This window comes from Lepidothrix coronata, unplaced genomic scaffold (genome assembly GCF_001604755.1).
Source record: "Lepidothrix coronata isolate B3197 unplaced genomic scaffold, Lepidothrix_coronata-1.0 Scaffold7, whole genome shotgun sequence".
Taxonomy (NCBI): Eukaryota; Metazoa; Chordata; class Aves; order Passeriformes; family Pipridae; genus Lepidothrix; species Lepidothrix coronata.
This window is the reverse complement of record NW_016690187.1, coordinates 11,366,791-11,388,574: the sequence shown is the minus strand read 5'-3', so window position 1 is coordinate 11,388,574 and position 21,784 is coordinate 11,366,791. Positions and strand designations below refer to the sequence as shown.

General features: G+C 35.7%; 1 protein-coding gene across 1 annotated transcript in view; it reads left to right on the top strand.

Annotated features, from left to right (window-relative positions):
* Positions 1 to 21,784, top strand: part of B3GALT1 (beta-1,3-galactosyltransferase 1) — a 184,956-nt gene that overhangs the window by 72,954 nt on the left and 90,218 nt on the right. The window contains exon 2 of the mRNA XM_017838520.1: positions 6,172 to 6,314. The gene's annotated coding sequence lies outside the window, so the exon portion shown is untranslated. The remainder of the gene's footprint in view (positions 1 to 6,171; positions 6,315 to 21,784) is intronic.

Sequence of the window (21,784 nt, the reverse complement as noted above, 5' to 3'; positions counted from 1 at the left end):
AGACAACAGCAGAAGTGAAAGAGTTTAAGACTTCATGTGTGACAGTACTGACTCAAACAAATATCATATCCCAAAGGGAGAGTGCCTGATTCAGTTTCATGAGCCTTCCTACCTTGATCATTTGGCAGCAAGCAACTTAGTGATCCTGCTAAACTTGCTTTCAAACTCCTGTCTTGGCTGTGCTACTCACAGGAGAAGTAGGCAGAAAGAGAAAACAAAGCACTGCCCTTCCCTGCCTCCACGCTCTCCAAACTCTGTGCCTCCAGTTCCCCTCCCACAACATTCCCAATGGTATTCCTCTGCTGAGCTCTTTCTGTGTGGCACACTTCAAAACACGATTTCTCACATATAACCAGGGAAAGGAGATACTTTGCATAAAGAGAATAAAATCAGAGGGAGGTATCTCAAAAGTCAGTTTAGGACACACTGTGGGAGTTTAGAGGATGCATCATGTAGGACATAAGAGGACCAAAGGAACCAGGAAAGAAAAAGGGAGACTGAGGTTCATTTTACCATTGCAAAGTTTATCCAGTTCAAAAGCATATACCACAGATGGCAGCAAACTGGAAATACAGGCACAGTGATCTTCTTTCCATACTAATTCTGAATTTACATACTTGTTTATATGTAGCCCATTCATCCTTCATCTGCAGAGGTGTCTGAGATTTGTAGTGTGAAGGTTCGTGGATACATGAATATTTGAGCTTTAATTATTTTATCCAAACAGTTTTGTTCTACTTTTATCACAATATAACTAGCATTCAAATTATGATATATATCTTTAGAAAGCACAGTAAGGGGGAAAATAGGTACCAAATAAAATCTTATTAATTTTGTGCAAAAATGAAAAAAAAAAATTGCAGAGCGGCATGAGGGCAGTCATAAAGCAGGGGAAAAAATCATGTAATTATTTAAGGCATAGAGATAAACTATTTGGAATTCCTACAAGCAGGCAACTAAATTAGTAATAGATACTGGTATTCTCAAATACTTGATAATTAATATAAGATGATACAAGACAGTTCAAAATAAAAAAGAATAAAGAAAGGAATTTTTTTAAAAGTGTAAGTCAGCATAATGAGCTAAAAAGTAAGAAATAAGACCCTCTTAATTTAACAGTAATTTTTAATCAGAGGCTGAAATATTAAATAATACATTTAAGATAATTTTGAAGTTGGCAATTGATCTGCTATACATGTGAACAATATTCAGGGTAAAAGAAAATATACCCTGTTGCACTACACAGTAATCACCAGATTAATTAAATACAGTATTACAGCCAGTCTAAGAAGGAATTTCCCATCTCAAGCAGCCAACTCATAGGATCAGTTTTCACATCAAGCTACAGTATTTCTGGAGCAGTGATTAGCATCAGGATGGAATCAATAATGCTATAAGAGTAATGAGGCACAGAATCACTCCTCTTTTTCATAAAAAGGATTATGAAAGGAATAAAAAAATGGAAATTGTAAGCATATTTAATTGCTCAATTGAGTTAAAAGATGTTAAAGGTATTAAAAATAAGCAACTACTATTTTTCAATTGACAAAGCATCAGATGTTATTTATTCTTTCACCCAGAAAACAGAGACCAGTTGTTTGGACGTCAGCTATTGAAAAATCATTGTGTGAAAGTTAAAATGCTCGCTGGAAAAGCACAGTTCAATTAAGCATAGCCTGCACAGATCAGTCAGAGAAGGTCATACTTTACTGACACACAAGAGTACTGTGAAGACGTTACTGCCATGACTGATGAAAGAAATTCAGTAGATTTATGATACCCTGATTTGACAATGCCCTTCCCTCAGAAATTAATGACTTTAGGACAGTGCTAGGACATAAGGAGTAAATGGAACTGTTAGTTAAAAATAAGAGCTGGGAAAAAAAATGCATTTGAAAGCTTGTTTTTTCAAGTTGTTTTGGGAGGATTTATGTAGGTCTAAATCAAAATTCTAGCACCCCCATACTATTTGGTTTGGGACAAGGATACTAATTCTTTCCTTATTTGATTCTTTCTTTAAATGGCAAGTAAATATCAGGGAGATTACAATATCTAGAGGAATCAGTAAATGACCAAATTGAGTCTGTACAAAAGTAAACCCATGTAAGGATATGTGTGCATACACCTTGTGTAGTAATGCCATTCAGGAATGAGGAGGTATGGAAACATCCCTGAGCAGTGCCCTGCTGTGTTTTGCTACAGACAAGGCATTGGAATCTCACACTATCCAAAGCATGAAACACAATGAAAACGTGGACACGTTTCTGTTATTTAAGTTGCCCAGACCAGCTGGGCAACCACTTATCATGGGAAAATAATATTGTGTTGTCCCATGCTGAAACATGAGATCTGTACCAAGTCTTTGGAAAAATTCAAGTGTAAATTAACTGGTGTATACCTACATTCAGCGGCTTTTTAAATGCCTGCCTAGAAGATACAGATGTGTAAAATTATTTTTCATAAATTCTATCAGTGCCTCTAATGGAACAAAAAACTTCCTATACAAATATTAAGCTACCCAATACAACAAGAGCAGATCTAGTACAGAACTTTAAGAATATCTGAAAGCAGAGGGAAAGTGTCATCTTCTATGAAATGCAGCAAGTTTTCAGAGTACTTGGTGAAGAGCTCTAACAGACACACACTAGAAGTTCTTTTAAGATTTCCCTGTAATTGAAACTTGTGTTATTACTGAAGTATTTAAATTACATAAAAAAGAATGTTGATTTTTCTCCTAGATAAGATTTGAGATGGTATAAAGTAATCAGAATTACGAAAAAGACTGTCAAAGACAAAATCAAATTGGGCCAGAGAATCAGAAATTATGAGTGCAAGAGATGAGCTTGAAATTAGGATAAGGGATAACTAAAAGTTGGATAAAACATACATATCTGCAATGGTAGGACATTATCAAAATATTCTTACGATCAACTAAAACTTTAATTATTTTTTTTCTGAACTTTTTTTTTCCCCTTGATCTGGCCCAAAGGTAATTTTTTCCTCCCTTGAGAAAAGTGTTTTCTACAAGGGAGACAACCTGCCTCTTCTGGTTCATATCTTAAAAGATGCCATGGTCCTTGGAGCTTTCAGCCCCACTGTAGGTACTGTACATGCAGGATCCTGCCACAGTGAACTCAAGACTCCAGACCCCAACACACCTTACTCTGCTTCACAGCATGTCATATGTAAACACTAGCCCGTACCCTGAACTATATCTCTGAGATTTCCAGGTGGCAATCTGATCCAACTTGGTTAGTGAAACAGTGTTGTAGAAGCTGAAGGACCTAGAGCAGATGGAGTGACATCCCTATCTGATTATTTCTGAGCAATGGGAAAGGTGTAGTCCAGGTGTGGGTGAGCACACCAGCTCATTATCATTTTAACCAAGCCATTGCTATGTAAAGGTTTTAAAACAGAACCAAGTTACCATGGAAACTGATTGAAGCAAAGACTTACCGTAAATTCTTTTCTAGACAACGATAACAGGGCTGACAGGTGGGCTGTAAAAGGAAAATGAGTGCAATATGAGTTAGGCATGTTGGTCTGTTTTCTCTTCCTAAAAGCAGGAGAGAGCATTTATAGCTCTGCTTTATCTCTACTATTTTCTGCTGTGATATATTGAACATATTTTAAAAGAAGCTCCCACCTAAATGAACCTTTTATTTTGTCATAATCCTATTTGCAAGGGGATGTTGGTGCTCTAGAGAAAAGAGCTGAAGGGCAGGGCACTCCACTTATTTTCCCAAATTATTATGTCTCGCCAGAATCATCAGGGAGGAAGAGCCATCACTCAGGATACACATTTGCATAAAGTGCCCTTTCCTGACAGTTTATATTGTGGTCCTGAAATATACTCTAGGTACATTTACATCTCAGCACAGCACTCCCCTTGTACAATATGAAAGAAGGTAACAGGGGAATTAAGTGGTTTTAGTGAAGAAATACCCCTTTTCCCTTTTACATAATTTTGAAAATATACCTCTTTTCTGCAATCCTATTCAAAGTCAAAATGATTTGGCTCTGCAAATATCTTTCTTAGTCTGATGGATGATGGTAAGAATAACAGGGATTACAGTACACAGCCCCCAAAACACAGTGCCAGAGTTTTACAAAGGGAAATTGGCAAAATGAACAGCAGAGCTTGTACCTTTTCCACTTGGAATATTTAGCTGGGAATGATTTCAGCATATCAATATGCAACATTTTTTTAATTCTGTGCCGGATGTTTCTACCTGCTGTGCTTAATTTCAGAATCTTGTGTTATCATTAGAGAAAAATATTCTCTTTTGCGATACAATTTTCTACCAAAAGGAAGGCATGAGAAGGGGCAGATTCTTACTTGAATTCATCCCACTACTTTCCTAGCCCAAAGTTTTTTCTTCTTGGTTCCAGCTTCCAGCTGGAGCTGTATTTGTACATGCCCTCCTGATGTAAGCCATAAAGCAATTTTCTTCCAGATTTTAAGAGGTCAGCTGTCATCAACAGACATAGCTGGTCCCAGTACACTAGAATCACAACAGATAGTCACCTTTTCCAGCATGTTTGCCTTACAGCTAAAAGTAAGGCAACAGCTGGTTTTGTAGTCAAAAGTAAATATACTTCTCACCTTCAGTCTGTGCCTTCCTCAGCACTGTGGGGGTGGGGACATGACAGATGGTTCCTGCTAAGTAATCAGAGATAAAATGGTATTTGGTGTATGGCATAAATTTCCAGGCAAATAAGAATGCTTTTCATTTAATATTGTCCCTGTGAAAAGCTGGATACCTTAATAAAATGTGGCAAGCTCTAAGGAAACTCATATTACATGTTAAAGTAATATGAAGTATGAAGATGAGACTAATCATAGAACTGCGATAAATGATGCACAAGCTAACGGTTACTTGGCAGAAGTGAATTTTTATAACTCTGTTATAGTCCAGGCTTGGTTGTCAGTCATGCTTGGGCAGAGGCTTGTGAGGTCCTTGGGACTGGACACTCAAGGAGTCCTTGCATTAAAAGGTAGAACCATTTAAAGGAAGCCATTTTAAGCATTTCTATGCTTTTTGTCTTCACTCTGACCCTCCTGGAAAAGGGTCAACAAATACAGCTGTTGTTCTCCTCAAGCAAATAAATTCCTCATGAAGGTAAAAATTATTTCAAAGATATGCTTTTAATTCTATAAAGGGTGTCCCAATAATTGACAGTTTAATACAATTAAAATTCCTTGGCACCATTCTATGTTCCCAAATTTTAATTATTTTTCATATCTGCTTCTTTGACAAAAACGTGTCATTTCAAATAATCATCATCAGATTCCAGATACAGGTGTTTATCTTGGACTTAATTAAGGAGGTCAGAGTTTTACAAATAAGAATGTTGGCAATAGTTAAATTTCATAACATTGGACAGTACAATTTTAATTTACACATTCTTGCAAAAAGGCATGATTATTCAAAAGGAAAGGTGGGGAAAAGAGGCACAAGAAATGGAGGAGGGATTGTTAGGAACTGGAAAAAACCAAGATATAAGTTCAGGGAGTGGGAGGAGACACCCAAAAACCCCCAAACAAACAAACCAACAAAAAAAACCCCAAAAAACAAAACAACAACAACAAACCAAAAAATGATAAACCAGAAAATGAAACAGAACAAACCTCCATAAAACTGCAATGTACAAAATTACCATTTACAATACAAGGATAATTCTTCCAAGCCCAATTAGAATTCTGTGAAAACTGCTGAACCTTGTAGACGTGTCTTAGATAGGCACCTTGTTGTAAACTTCAAGATTAGGCCTGAAAGAAAAGAGATCAGTGCTGTAACTAAACTAGACTGTGACATATCTGACTGGTCGTTCTAAAGGTGTTGCTTGGGCTTACAGAGGAAAATTTGCCAAACACTGGTGGTTTGTGTTTCTCATGAGCCCACATGTTTTATGTTGCGAGACATTATTTATACATGTTTGTGTTGCCACAGTTTATGCAGAAAAAAATGTATATAAGCAGATTCTGTGTATGGATCTAAGTGGTTAGCAATATAAAAATATGTCTGTATTCACATCTGCAAACTTACTACTTCAGTACTTGACCCAAGTCTCTAATTGTTCTACTTCTGTTTTCATGGAAGACAGAAAGAAAAGTAATAAAAGTCTTTCATTTATCCATATGTAACTCATGAATATTTGTCAATGCAGGTTTATCAATATAGAGTCCACATTGGTTTCACATGTGACAAGGAGGCAAGCAAACAGTGGAGAACGGCAGTACGTATGATGCAGATAAGCAAGAAAGAAAAATTAAGGACAAAAAGACAGAGCAGTTACTAAAAAAAAAAAAGGTAAGTGATTCAGATGATTCTGTATAAAGTGTAAAATGTAAAAAGAATGGTATCAAATAGTGTATGTTTATCTTGCCCTTCCTAGTATTTCTGAGAATTACTGCTACATGTGTCTATGGACATACCTACACACACACACACCCCCCTACTTACACTCACTCACACCATGAATTTACTTTTTGAACAAAATTTTACCCTCAGTGAAAATATTTACTATACTGGTATTTGACATTTCTTTTAATAAGATTTTCTAGATTCCATTTTATTTCCTTTACATAAAACATTGTACTATTTCTACAGGAAGCCAGACAAGTAATATTTTGACTGGGGAGTAAAAGAATGTTGTGCTATGTGTGTTACTGTTCCTTCTCAACAGTTCTAAGTTCTCAAACCTTACAATATATATCCTGTCCTTGAACTGATCTCTTGGGGCATTACAAGCACACTGCAGAAATTGCATTTTCACCACTAACAGAAGGTGGAAACAAAATCATAGCTAAACATTACATACCTATCTGCTTAATCCTTACCTCTCCCTTCCACTCACAAAACTAACACTAACTTGAGAATGCTGGTATAGCAACACACACGAAGTGTTAAGAAATGGTTACTTACAGGTTTTTGCATTCCTGAGTAACACCATCACCTTATCACATCCATTTAGTTTATCCACAAAACAGAAACCCTTTTAGAGTTTGGCCTTGTAGAAGTGCTTTACCCCATCTACAAAATGTTATGTTTATATTTAACTTTCATAGAACAGCATCTAATGCTTCCAGACAGCATTTTTCAGAAGACTGACTCCAAATCTATGGAAATTCACTACTGAAATAACACGTTCTATGAATCAAGAGCTCTAAAGACATTAAAAACCAATCAAACAAAAATCCTCAAAACTCATTATTACTGTTGCATGATATTAATTATACATTGCACAATTCCTGATAATGCAATATTGCGTTCGTGATAACTTTCTGCACTTTGTAGGATTGGCACACACTGAGACATTCTGTCTATTCCTTTGTACATTGTTGACTGATAGCTGCTGCATGTATGCAGAGTATCAGCAAGGATGCCTCTGATGGGAGAAGCAGCATCATACAGCTGGAGTTTCTCTAGGACATGCAATATTCATCAGTTGCAAACTTGGGAATGTCATATTGTAAAAGCTACATGATAAAAGATGCTGTGTGGTGTTATAGCTGATTCCATTTGCCATATGGCATGTTATTATTTTGTATTACCTTGGGGAGTGCGCTAAAAGTGAAAGAACAGAACACACTCAAGGTATATGGAATAATAAGGGCAAGTTGCATAGTTCTTAATTATATCAGTACAGTCTGTAACTGAAATGGAGATGGAACTAAATATGAGAGTTGAAAGTGCATTATACTACTTCCCAGCTCCTGAAAAGTAATAAACTCTATCAGGAATATTTAAACAGAAAGCAATTGCTAGCCGCCATATGTAAAAACCTACAGACAACCTCAAAGCAGGTTGACTCAAAAGTCAGCAAATGCTATGTGTAATGCTACACACATTCCCAAAATATGGTTTTACATCAAAAATAGTTTTACATGGGGTAGGCTGGAGAAAACATTTAATCAGTAATCTCTAAATGAGAGCCCATATGCTCAGCTGTAATAAAACCACGACATGAATTATTGGAACAATAAAGTGGAGGGTATTTGCTGAAAACAATTAAAGTAAAAGCATAATAATTAATTGTGTCCTTTTGATACAGGTAAGTGAGCTGTCCGCAGGGCCTAAGAAGTTCCAAACAAACAGAATCTCCAAATTTAAAAAGGCTTTCTCTTTACAATATATCAGAATTCACAAGCAAATTGTTATGAATGTGGCCAAAACTTAAGCAAGATTTGAGGAAAGATGGTTCAGTGAAAAAATACTTTGTATTTTACATGACAGTATTTGTCTGCAAATTCCATTCTTTGCATGTCAACAAATTGAGCTTCACCCCTCTCTTATCCTGGAGTGCCATCTTTGCAGCTGTTATCTGACTCTGAAACAAAATCCAGCCAAGGTTAGATCATTCTTTGGGAGCTATTATTCAGTCACCACTTACATTTTAAATGACAAATTTTGTGATACCAAATAGCATAAACATACGGGCCTGCTGGTTTTTGGCCTAGTTTGGCTCTAAATGCCATAGTCCATTAGATGAGGCATTTTAAGTTAGAGGAACAGAACATTTTCAAATTATTCATGATAATTGTGCAATATTTCAGATGATATCCTCAAAACTATCATCTATTCAACTGTTCAGTTTGAGTAGCCAAAAAGTAGATCGCTCCCATTAGCCAGATCTTTAGTAGGAATAAATCAGATAAATTCTAGTGACTCTCAATATTTGCACTTGCACTTTGCTTTCCTATTAGTTTTTACTAGCTTTTAGAAAAATAATTTTTTTTTTTTGGTAAGTCATTCAAGTGACTCAAGGTCATTTAAAGCTAACAGAACCTTACAGAAAAGAGAATAGAGGCTCGTGGCTATATGGCCCTTGTAAAGCTTGCACTCACTGCCAAAACCAGTGCAGTCTACCAGTACCAAGGTTTGACACTGCATTGTTTACATTTGTAAATGCAGGAGGGGCTGAGCTGCAACTACTGTGCAAATTACTGCATCCATTTTCATTTCTCAGCTAATGTTAACACCAACTCATAACACATTCTCCACTGTATTATCAAGATCTATGAAGTTTTCACACATTTCAGTCTGTGTGCCACTCATGCTTCTGTTCCAGCCATAAAATAGGCTGATGGCAAAAATGACTGATGTCACTAAATGAGGGGTATTATTCAGTGAGAGATAAGGAAAGAAAGGGAGGGAGAGAAGGAGGGAAAAAGCCAGTTCTCACTATTATATTCAAGGGTGTTCTTCCTTTTTAAGTGAGCTGGAATCTTGAATATTAGTTAACTGACAACTGACAGCTCAAGTTTAAAGACTCAGTGTTGTAAATATACTTGATAAATTAGCAAACATTTGTCCATTATTATCTTCTTTAAAGGAAAGCTGTTTATTATTACAAAATAGAGTAATATTTTTCATCTAAGAATGTATTCAATTCCATGCTAATGAAAGATAACTAGTTTGACAGAATCAGTGTTTACCTTACCGTAATAAATTGAGAATTTACAACTACATTTTAAATACTTTGATTTCTGCTATTCTGATAAGCTCTGTTACCCTGACAACAAGCATAAATGAATGTGTTAGGTCATGATAAATTTTCAGTGCTGCAGTTTTAAATTGGTATTGGAAAATAACTTTTTTAAAATACTTAGTAATTTCTGCTGAAAAGATAGAAATATTTAATTAAATATGGGAAATGGAATGTCAGTATGAATTTTTAAAACTAAAATCTTATCATAGCATGGTAGTTATTTCTACTATTTTTTTTTACTAAATTACACACCCTTCAAGCTTCACACTGAACAACATGGAAAAACATCAAGAAAATGATAAATGGGAGAGTTTGGGAATTTAAGTCAAGGAAAGAATCATGTTCCAAAGTTTTCCCATGACAGACAAAGTTTTTTCTGCTATTTCATTTTTTTAGGCAGTTAATTTTTTTTATTAATTGATCATGAGATTATTATAGTATAATATTGATTATTTTAGATGTGTACACTTTTAAAGTCTTCAATAAATTTAAGAAAATGCAGATAGGCCAAAAATTTGCTATGCTGCAGAGGTAGAATGCTCAATTACATCTAACAGGAAAATCAGAAGTAAAGTATTTTTATCCAACCATAGTTTATAAGTAACCAAGGTTGAACAGTGGCCATATCTTAAGAGAATATCAGAGAGAAAAGACATGATTTGTAAGACATGATCTATTCAAGAGTACATTGTACACTATAAAACAATATTGTCAATTACAACCGCCCCAGTTTTAGTGACAATACAGTATGTAAAAACTTGGAAAACTAGTTATGTAATCTAGAATAATAAAATTTTTAGTATGGTCAACCTCTGACTTTCGCTTCCAGAGGCACTGCTATATTCAAGTTTATAAATACACCTCTACTTAAAAACTTGGAAAATAAGCATCCACTCCATGCTTTAGAGGTGCCTAAGACCTAACTAAATGCAATTTATGCATATTTTAGGGCTTCTTTTGATGTATATTCAACTGTCAGTTCTCATATGTTTCTTCTAAAAAGATACTCTGCCGCATATTTGCAGTACATTATGAACAGATGTTGTACCTGCTCTGCTGATTCCTCTTAGAGTACTTATATCTTTGCTAGATTATGAAGTGTTGATTAAATAGTAAGTGAAAAACATGGTGTAGTAAACAAAATATATTAGGATTTCAGTGCTTTTTCTAAATGACGTTATTCACAGCAGATTGTGGACCAGTGTTTCCAAATTCTTCCTTGTTCTTCTTCCTTATTCTGCTTCTAAAATGTTTCCTTATTCTAAATCTAAGCCTTTTTATGCCAGCAGAAGCTGACAAACTCTCAAGGTAAACAACTGGAAAATTCTCCTGAGCACTCAGCATGATCTGTATTTTCTGCAGTTCAGTAAAAACCTCAATATCATTTGAGAGTAAGACCGTGATATGTCCTTAATAGTCGAACAATGTTATTTCTTATTTTCAGGGGAAATTTTCAGAAAGCAGATCCCATTTTGCAAGTGAGGCTTTTTAACTGCCGTGCCTATATTGCACATTTGGCCAATCCATTCACTAGTACCGAACAGATCCCTATCCTTTTATTCCCAAAGATGTACACGTATGTTTTTGATATACTGTGTATTTTCAAAGACAATTATTTGAGTAAACACAGAATCTGAAAAATGAACAAGGTGAAAAGTATAGAACTATGTTTTCTGAGCGAGGCTCTGCCACCCTTGTTTACACCCTAATCTCCAAGAACACCTCCTGATCAAGCTGCATCCTAAAAGCAACATTAAGTGCTTTCCTGGAACAGATTACTGAACTGCATGCTCAGATGATCACTATAATTTCTTATTTTTAAAGGCAGTGACTGCAATAACATCATGCTAGCAACATTTATGTTATAAATTGTACGTAATTGTATAGAAATAAACCTGTGAGGTATCTAAGTCTCCATCAAAATGCAATAAAGTGGGAGGGTTGTTTTAAACCAGAAAACACAAGACTGAACAGGAATGAAAATAGCCTTTTGTAATTCCTTGCTTATCCCACCAAAAGACCATCTGATTTTTATAGTGAGTTAAAACATAAGAGATATAAGTAGTTCTTTGCTGTTTAGAATATTATTGATTTTTTTTGACATCGCAGATGACAGTAGATGTGATTAATGGCTGCTGATAATTGGAGTTTCATTCCAGTGGTTATTGCTTGTCAGTAACAATTAATAGCTCCACAAACCCCCCATTCATTTCACAATATTAAAGACTGATGGCTTGTGGGAATTATGCTAAACTAGCACTTTCAATTAGATTTTGAATTTTATAGTATATTGAATAAGAGTTTATGGTTTTATAATAGCAATAATGGTTTATTGTTGCATGGTAATCACTCTCATTACATGTATGTTTATCTGGAGAATTACAATTTTTATAGTCATTAAAATTATTCAATTACATTTCTCTAGAAGTACAAGGTGCTTTGGTCTGTATCAGTAAAGATGGGTTTGAATGTCAGTGACATTGGTTCTGCCCTACTATTTGATAGGCAAGATGCAATGGTTAAGAGAGGCAAGAAAAGTTTCTGTTCCTTGGTATCAAGCACCAGCTGGAATGGAGTGTTGCACAACCACCCAGTTGCAAGTGTCCTGCCTACAGTTGGCTGGGCTGTAGATGTAAGGCAGTAACTGTCATTTCCAGAACAGTGGAAGAGAGGAGGGGAAATCTTCAGTAAAGTGAAAGACGGATTTTTGAAGAGTCACCGAGAAGCATCCTCACCTTTGGCCTTTTCTCCAGTAAAAAAAACTTCCTGCAGTCAGAAGGGAAGTAAAGAAACAAACAAAAAAACAGCAGGAAGGGAGAAGGAATCAAGGACTGGCACAGAGGAGTGGACAGGGGAGAGAGAAAGAGCTAAGTAAGATAAAGTTGATTGAAAATGTCATCTGCATCAGGACAAAATGGTGCATAGACTTTAATGTGAGAGATTGGAAAGGGTATAATTCTTTATTGTGACTACATTAAACTTAGAACAGTTTTTAAAGTTTCTTTACTGACAAATCAGCAGGCTCTGAAGTTTAACATGCTTGTAAGATAAATCTTGAAAATATAAGTATACCAATAAAAATTCTGACACTCAGGAAGCCAGTGCATTTTTAACACAGACATCTACATTGTCAGGATCTAAGTCAGAGACCACTGAATAAAGTTCGACAAAGTGGAAAAGGGAACAATGTGGAGAAAGAACTTTATAAAGTAAGCTTCTTAATTAGCAAGGCACATACTGATTTCACTTGCATAAGAGCTTTTGCCTAGGACTCTCCTTGACTTTAATTTTTTGATGCAGAGAATACTATTTTTATGACAATACTGTAAATAAATGTTTCTTCTGCTTTGTCTCTTAACATGCTCTTAAAATTTACTGATAATTTTGATTATTTTTCTAGTTTAATCTTAAACAAATTATCTAACTAATCTCCCAAATAAAGAAAATTCTACTAATTCAATCTTGTAATTTTCTTCCAAACAAGGAAGTTATTCTAGTGTAAGATGAGAACCTGTCCCAAGAAGTATCAAATTATTTCAGCAAACAAGGTTAAGGGAAAAGTCAATAGTAAAAATGACTATGATAATTCTAACAAAATTCCAGGTCAAAACTGCTGTCTGTTGCACATCTCCATTCAGTAGTGATCATGTCCAAGTCAATGCCAAACTCTGAATGAAATGAATGAGAACAGGATCAAGACCTTTCTTATTACTATTTGATTAGTTTGTGCAGATCTGCAAAAGCAGAAAATTACTGCTGGTGATAGAAAAACCTCCAAAGATATTCTTGTTTGTTTCCCTGGAAAAATCATACTGTGAAAGTTTGGATGATTATACAGATATATGTAAAACTTCTCTGATTTACTTTGCTCCTGGCCTTCAGACCATCTGTTCAGAAATATTTTTTCTTACAGTTTCATGATTCTACTATTAGTTATTTGTTGCATATTAGCACCTCACAGCTCTAATTAGTATATGTTCTACTGTGGCAGGGGCTATACAGGCCAGGTGAAACCAAGTGCAGAGTAAGTTGGGACTAAATACAAAAAATAACCAGTTTTGCAATTCCCAAGGTAGATTTCTGCTAAGTGTAAGTTAAGGGTTTTTCTAGAACAATTTTTTTCTTATAATTTTTTTTCAATTCCCAATGTTATTTGGATAATAAAATTTAAAGGAAAAAAGGCATTGAATTAAATTCACGATTATGATCTAAACCATCGTGACTAAGGAGAACAAAGTATACAGATGTATGCCACTAATCCAATGGAGAAGGATGAGGGAGTTCAAAAAAGCAATTTGGTTCTATTCTTTGATATAATCTAATAAAACATTAATCTTTCTATTGTGAAACACAAATTCAGGCATTGCGATGGCTGTAGATCCAATTCTAATGTCTTATTCAGACAAATCATTTTCACTGCTCTCATGTTTGACAATACCAACAAAAATAATCCCATAATATATGTCCCATATCCAGCACTGAATTTATCAGGTGTGGGTTATTTATTTTATGACTAAAAAATTTCTGGAAACATCATATAATCCATGTTGGTAATTCAGGTACTGTTTTCAAAATGTAGTATTTTACAAACATGTAAGGGAACTAGACATTGCCTTGAAGCAAACTCCAGGGACGTGGGAAAGCCAATACATCTGGGCAGAACAAGGGATGTCAGAGCTTCATTAGTTGTCACTTTTGGGGTATAGATTCTAGCTTCTGTGCGCCTTTCTTGCTCTCATGTACCCAGCAGTTTTAGTATGCCTCGGGCAATAAGATAATTCAAATATGCATACATTCAATAGCATTAAACTCATCAGAACACACAGGCAAAAATTTAGAAGCTGAGACCCAGCTGTTTGCTGCTTTGAAGAATTGTCTGTTATTTTCTTTTTTTTTTTACTATGAATAGCACCTGTAAGTATTGAGAACAGTGAAGCCAAGCAGAACATAAGCTATAAGCAGAAAGCAGGAATAGGCCACACAAATACTCTTTTGTTCACATGAAATTGAGGTTGTCTGAGTGTGTTTTATAAATTCAGTCAAAACATCTGCTAGAAGAGCTCTCACTTAAGCCTTAGCTACTCCATCTTTTCAGAAGATGTTGTGTATTCCTAGTGGCTCGGTCCAGAAAACTACTTGTATTACTATGGAGTGAAGTGGGAATAAATTCCCACACTGTGCTCTGGAAGACTATATTTAACATGAAAGATGAAGATCATCTTTTACCTTTACTCTAAAACCTATGGCTTTTAGAATTTGGGGATTTTCTACTTATTTACTAATGGTAAGCATATGTTGTGACTGTAGTGCTTGAGAATTTATCTGATTAATAGAAGAAATAAAAACTTTACATTTTACTGCTGCTGTGTTTATGCTTACAGTTTGTAGCTTTATTCCTGAACTTCAGGAGAAGCGCGATTCTTTTAGTCTACACGGCCAGTGTAAAAATTCTCTCTCTTCTACTCCTGCATTACACACACACAAAATTAAACTATAAAAGAGTTTGGCTACAATTTTTAATAGAAGGCTCAAGTATTTGCTCTACTTTCACAGCAGGAAAAACACACAGTTATATACTAAGAAGATTTTACAGAGGTCTGTATCAGAGCTTCTATGCTAACTCACATCATTGTTACGCTTCTCAGGTGCATGGATTTTAGGCATATGCCTTCTCCAATTTGTCCTTCTTACTTTCTATAACTTATGTTTAATAACCAGACAAAAGCTTCTCTGAGCTTTCCTGGCAGGAGGTAATTGGTCTATACTCTCTGCAGTTTCCTCTCCAGCACTGTAACATACATCAGTTGCTAATGGTTAATTACTTTGTGCACTTACAGTTCAGCCTCCTGGGGAGTGAAATTAAATTTTGTGGCTTTAGCCTAGAACATGGACTCAAAACACACACATACTTAAAAGTTTTTCTGAGCACTGGTCAGAGAAGTTCCTAGACGTACAGGAGAGGGAGTTACAGACCTGAGTTTTATTCTAGGTGGCACCTGACTTGATGTTCACTGATTACATCAATGGCCGGAACGATTTCTCTGTGCTAGCACCGGTGAGCATGCCCTTTCCTATCAATGAAAGCAACTGTGGTCTGACCATTTATACTGATACTGCTATTACTGATACCTATGTGCATTGAGTAAATTACGCTCAGATACCTTGGAAACCATGATAAAGAGAACTGTTTTTTTAGTTCTGAGCAAATAGGATGTTTTGAGAAAAACTGGGATTAATTCTTGCAAAATGGAAATCTTCTTTTAATAACTTTTTTTAAGACATATTAATTCCACTTTTCATATCTGGTTCCCAAAGTAACATTGAGAATGACCTCTAAGAGGTACTACAAATTTTAGAAACTAATGATGGCCACTTTAAGCCTTTATAATACTGCAGGAAACTGTAGCTGTGTCATCATGCAAACAAAAGAAAACAAATCATCTCAAACAGAAGAAGTCAACAGATGCTTTTTCAGATACAGAATGAGTGCAACTTTCAAGAAATAATTTTTGTCAGGTTTTGTCAGCTTTGTTAAGTTTCCCTGATGTGCCTTAGCTACAAATTGTTTCTACAAGAACAGACTTTATCTTATGATTTGTATGACTATCAGTAATTATAAGAGCCCAGCAGAATAAAAGGCTATTTTTCTCAGGCTAGACAGAGAGCTTAATTAGCAGTAATTTAATTCTGGGAGGAACTCTCACTTTGTCTCCCTTATTTCACAGAAGAGCTACTGCTGAAATATTTTGCCATATTTTTCCTAATGCGCTTGCAACAAACGTGGGTAGTGCCCTTCCCAAATCTTCGTTCGCGAAGCCCAGCCATGATAGGAAAAATACACCTTGAGCTCTTCCGTCTCTGTTTTTTAGTAAAAAGCATTTGTATGAAGTATTTATATTGTTCTGAGATTAAAACACAACAAAACTCCAAACAAAATCACTAAAACTCGTCTATAATTCATTGGGATTTGACTTTGATGAAGATTCTTCCTCTTGAATTCACAGGGAGACAAACTGGCCAAAAATTTATTTCCGTTATAAAAGAAACAAGCAAACAGCAACTCTCAGACCTGAAAATAAAAGTACTTCAGTTTTTTTTTCAACTAAAACAAAAATACATTCAAGGAAAATAGACAAGTTGTAAAAATTTTCAAGGAATTTTTTAGCCATATGGAATTAAAGAGCTGACTTTTAATATTTTTCCCTTTCTTTGAAGCAAAGTTCTTTATATTCTCCAATGCTAGGCTACAAATAACAGGAGGAGAACTGCACAGTAATTTATCAGTACCTGGAAACACGGAGTTTGCCATATGGTTCTTCTGCGGGGAGTTACAGTTCTGAGTTTCACCTATGCAATATTTCCAAGTGAACTCCATCAAGTTCCATTTCAGTGGAAGTTGTCTTATAGAGATTTCCCCTCAACTATTCTTGTAGAAATAGGCACCCTAGGCATACTATGTATAAACTTTGGACTACTGTCTGGCAGCTCAACAAGACAGAATCCCTGTTAAGTGTACGTTTCTCAGAATCACCACCTTTAAATTAGTCACTTAAGAACAAGGTTGGATGCATCCAGTTCTTTCAGCCTATAAAGAAGTGAGCTAAGCTTACTCCACTGACAGATAGGGAGGCTGCACTACAGTTCAACAGAACAGCATAGCTTGTTGTAGAATTCTTTTAACTACCTGCTCTGCCTGGCATTCTACTTCCTTGGGAGCCTGAATACATTTGAACTGATACTGTATTAAAAGAGCATAGAAGTAAGTGCTATCAAATTGGCTGTTTGTCTTTGATTACTTCCTCTTGGAACCAAGAATTAGAAAAGAAGTCCTCTAACTCTAATACTAACTTTTTCCTTTGAAAGAAGAATTTCTTCATATTAAACCTCTCATGCAAATACTATCAGATGGATCTGGTTTTCCATGTTTTTCTACTCTGGGTATTTTAGAAATGGCAGTATTCTGAAGTTCTCTGCAATTTACTTCAGCCATTCTGCATGACTAAGACATTTTGTAAACTCAGAGTGTGAATATAGATTAAGGTAATGTGATAAATTATGCAGAACATAATTGATGAAGAAATGATTAAATGGGCAAAAAGATTTGGAGACTGAGTGAATTTGCATCAAATTCTAAACATTTCCACTGCCTATTATTATTTTGATTAATCAGCAGAGGCACCCTTTGTTTATTTTGTTTCTTTAAGAAGGAAGAAGACGAGAATATATTGCTTGGATAGCCTTCTCTTATTTTTCATTTAAAATTAGAGTCAGTACTCTTAAAACGTAAGACTTCATTTTCCAGAACATTTATAAAGATTTAGCTTCCTAAGTACTTCAACTTATTTGGCATAAAAAAGTTCATATATTCACACCGATAAAGAAAACAATCCCAACACATGCAGAATTTGTAACCCTCTGAATCACAGCAAAGTGGCACTCACATTTTCAGTGAAAGTAGTTTTTGTTTTGTTTAGAGAGGCTACTCTAATTGGAAAATGCTTCTGGTTAGAAATATTTCTGACTTTTTAGTGTAGAAGTTGTAGCATTTGTTTGAAAATAATTTTTTTACAAGAATGCTTCCTGAGTGAAAAGGCATCATCACCTTAAAAGATGACAAATACAGTAGCTGTTTTCCATTTGGAAATAAGCAAAAAGTACAAGATATAAAGTACAAGAGAAATGTTCTTTAACTGTTTCCCAATGTTTCTTTCAAATGAGAAACAGTAACAACGGGCTATGGGAATTTTTTTTTTCAACTTTCTAAATGATTCCTAGTGGCAAAAGCTGTGTGATAAAAGACTGCTTCCCCAGAAGATGTCAAGGTAGAGCTGAACACTTACAATATATTTTGAGTGTGTGTATTATAGTCTCCTTTACTCATGTTGTATCATCCAGCTAAAAAAACAGTTTAAAACATTTGGAAAAAAAAAAACCTAAGGAAAAATATAATTTCAAAATAGATATAACTGGAACACTAATTCATACATTTGGTCACCTTTCTAATGGGAATTGTCTTCTTACCAAAAATTACATAAATATATTGCAGACAACACCAAATTGGGTCAGAGTGTTAATCTGCTGGAGAGCAGGAAGGCTCTGCAGAGGTACCTAGGACAGGCTGGATTGATGGGCCGAGACCAATTGTAAGAGGTTCAACAAGGCAAAGCGCTGGGTCCTGCATTTGGCCACAATAACCCCAAGCAGTGCTATGGGCTGGGGGCAGTGGCTGCAAAGTGGCTCAGTGGAAAAGGACCTGGGGGTGCTGGTCAACTGTGACCTGAACATGAGCCATCCTGTGCCCGGGTGGGCAAGGTGGCCAATGGTATCCTGGCTTGTATCAGCAGTAGTGTGGCCAGCAGGACCAGGGCAGTGATTGTTCCCCTGTACTCAGCACTGGTCAGGCCATACCTCGAGTGCTGTGTCCAGTTCTGGGCCCCTCAATTCAGGAAGGACACAGAGGTGATGGAGCAGGTCCAGAGAAAGGCAATGAATTGTGCACAAGTCTAATGAGGAGCAGCTGAGGAAGTTCCCAAGTAACAAGTGACAGGACAAGAGGAAATGGCCTCGGGTTGTGAAAGGGGAGGTTTAGATTGGATATTGGGAAAAAATTCTTCATGGAAAGGGTTGTCAGGCATTGGAACAGGCTGTGCAGAGAAGTGGTTGAGTCACCATCTCTGGAGGTATTTAAAAGATGTGCAGATGTGGCTTTTAGGGACACAGTTTATTGGTTGACTTGGCAGCACTGGGCTAATGGTTGGACTTGGTGATCTTAGAGGTCTTTTCCAATCTAAATGATTCCATGATTCTATGATATAAACAGTGCCATAAAAAAATTCTTTTACATTTCAAAAAGAAACCATCAGAAATGTAATAATGTCTGCAAAAGGCTTCTCTACAGCTATTGTATTTTACTTGAAAGGTAATGGAAAAATCTAAAATTTCAAGACACGGCAGTGTAAAACAATGTTCTACATTGGTTTCTGACTGACATAGAAAGTCTTTCATCAGCAAATTGCTTAGTTAAGCAATTAGCAAGAGATAGTAACTATGAATTCAGTATATCAATAAATTATTTGTTAAATTTAATCAGGTCAAATTAATAAAAGAAAATTCTCAATGAGAGTTAAATGCTGAAATTTCAAATGGAAATCAGTTCTCAGTTGTTACATGTTTTATGTTGTTTGGATGCTATATATGTAGGTTTTTGCTGGTTGAAAAAATAATCTTTAAAGCTATGTGTTTCATGAATTCCATATTGTGCTCCATTCTGCTGTGTGCTTTACTGACAAATTAAATTCTCTGTGAAAGAAGTCCAAAACTGTTGTTCATGAGCTCTGCAATAAAACAGTTTGGGTTTTTTTTCCTTATGAAGCAACAATTTTCAAGTGAATAGGGCTTTGTAACACATATTTTAACACTCCTGTAGATTAATAATGTGTTAGCAGAAAAAGACATGTTGAGCTTAGCTCAGTTATCTTTCCATCCCAATTATACTCTGACATTAAATCTTGTGACATTTCATAAGAAAGGCCATTTCACCCATCGCTGCCTCAACAGCTGACAATTTCTGCAACAGTTTCCCCTCCTAAGAAACTAGTCTAGAAGAAGGTGGCTTTCTCATGTGCTGAAAGTCTAACTGCCCATGTAAATTAAATAAGATGTAGCAAAGTATGTAAAATTGTTCATCTTACGCTTACCTGATGCCTTTGACTACAGAAAGAGGAGTTAAAAGGCTGGCATAAATTCTTTTTTGCAATTGCAATAGTGTTAATGGACTAAAATAAGAAAGAACCACGGTACAAAATAACAGAGTATTTGCATGTAGATATCTCTCATTTCTTTATAGTCTTTCACATTTGTGAATAGGAATTTACAGGTTTAAATATCTTCTATCTTTTTTTCAAAAACCTGCCGTTAAACAAAACTTTTAGTGACACCACTAAATAAGCCACTGGGGTAAACCTCGTGTTGTCTTCCTAAGGCACTTCCTGAGTGACAACCTTTAGGACCAGCATAAGATTCTTTCCCAGGGCAACAAGCATACACACTCCTTATCATAGATTATAAATAAAGAAATCTCAGCTGGCTGCTCACCTGGCTTCAAAACTGGAAGATCCAAAGCTTGGTCTGAAATAATTAGCCTTGCTGAATGGCAGCTGGCTTCAGGATTTGAATTAGAATTCCCATGCAGCATCAAGCAACAATATATGAATGCATCAGCTGACTTGAGGACTGTCTTGAGGATTTTTGCAGTAAGTTCCACTGCATGGTGGTGTAAAAAAAACACTCAAGCCATTTCAATTAACTTCTGTATCTAAAATAACAAGTCTGTTACGTCAGGTGTACATTAGACTATCATTTTCATATTTTCATGTAACTGTGGAATCACACTTCAGTAAAAGGCTTGGTTTTCAAAAAAAAAATAAATTCTTGCAGCAATTAATTTTATTCAATTATGAAACAGAATTTTATGGTAACATGGCATATCTGGTCTAGTGTTTAGGTAAGATAGATGTTTCAAATCAAATATCCAACCACTGAAGAGCAGGCTGTTTGTTGCTGGTAAAACCTCCTTGAAAGTCACAAGGACTTAAGGATTGCATCCTACCTATTAAGACTGGATAAACCAATTCAGTTTCATGCTCATGGTAGAAATGCAATTTTTTTCCCAATGGGTTTATTCTGCCCAGCAGTAGCTATTTTGCAGTTTGTCAGTGATGATACAACATAAAGTATAGGAAAACAATAAACTACATTAAATGGTTAATCTTGTCAATCTTTTCAAAGGAAAAGAAAAAAGCAGCTAAATTTTAACTACTGCATTCTATGAAAATCACATGCTTTTACAGATTTGTGGGTGGAGAGAACAGCCTGTGCCTTCATGTATATTGGCAAATGTTAATCCAGCTGCTCCAACTTCAGAGCATACTACAAACTGCTGTGCAGGATGGATAAATGAATGAATCATTGAGCCATGGTCTTCATCCTTCTTTGAAAATTGTAGTTATTTTTGGTACCAAGTTATAAAAAGTTGTTTTTTAGTAGAAAATGCCTGTGCAGGAACAAGCACTGTACAAAATAATCTGAAAATATGCATTATAAAAACCAGTGCTTTCACTGAAGATGTCCCTGGCAAGGCCTTTATGTGAGTATCGGATTTCATGAACCTCTTCAGGTAATATCTCTATAAAGTATCCATGCCTAATACAGGAGTTTACATTTGTGGCAGCAGTAGATAAAACAGAGCCAGGAAAACACACTAACCAAGTCGAAATAAGGGGGAAAACAA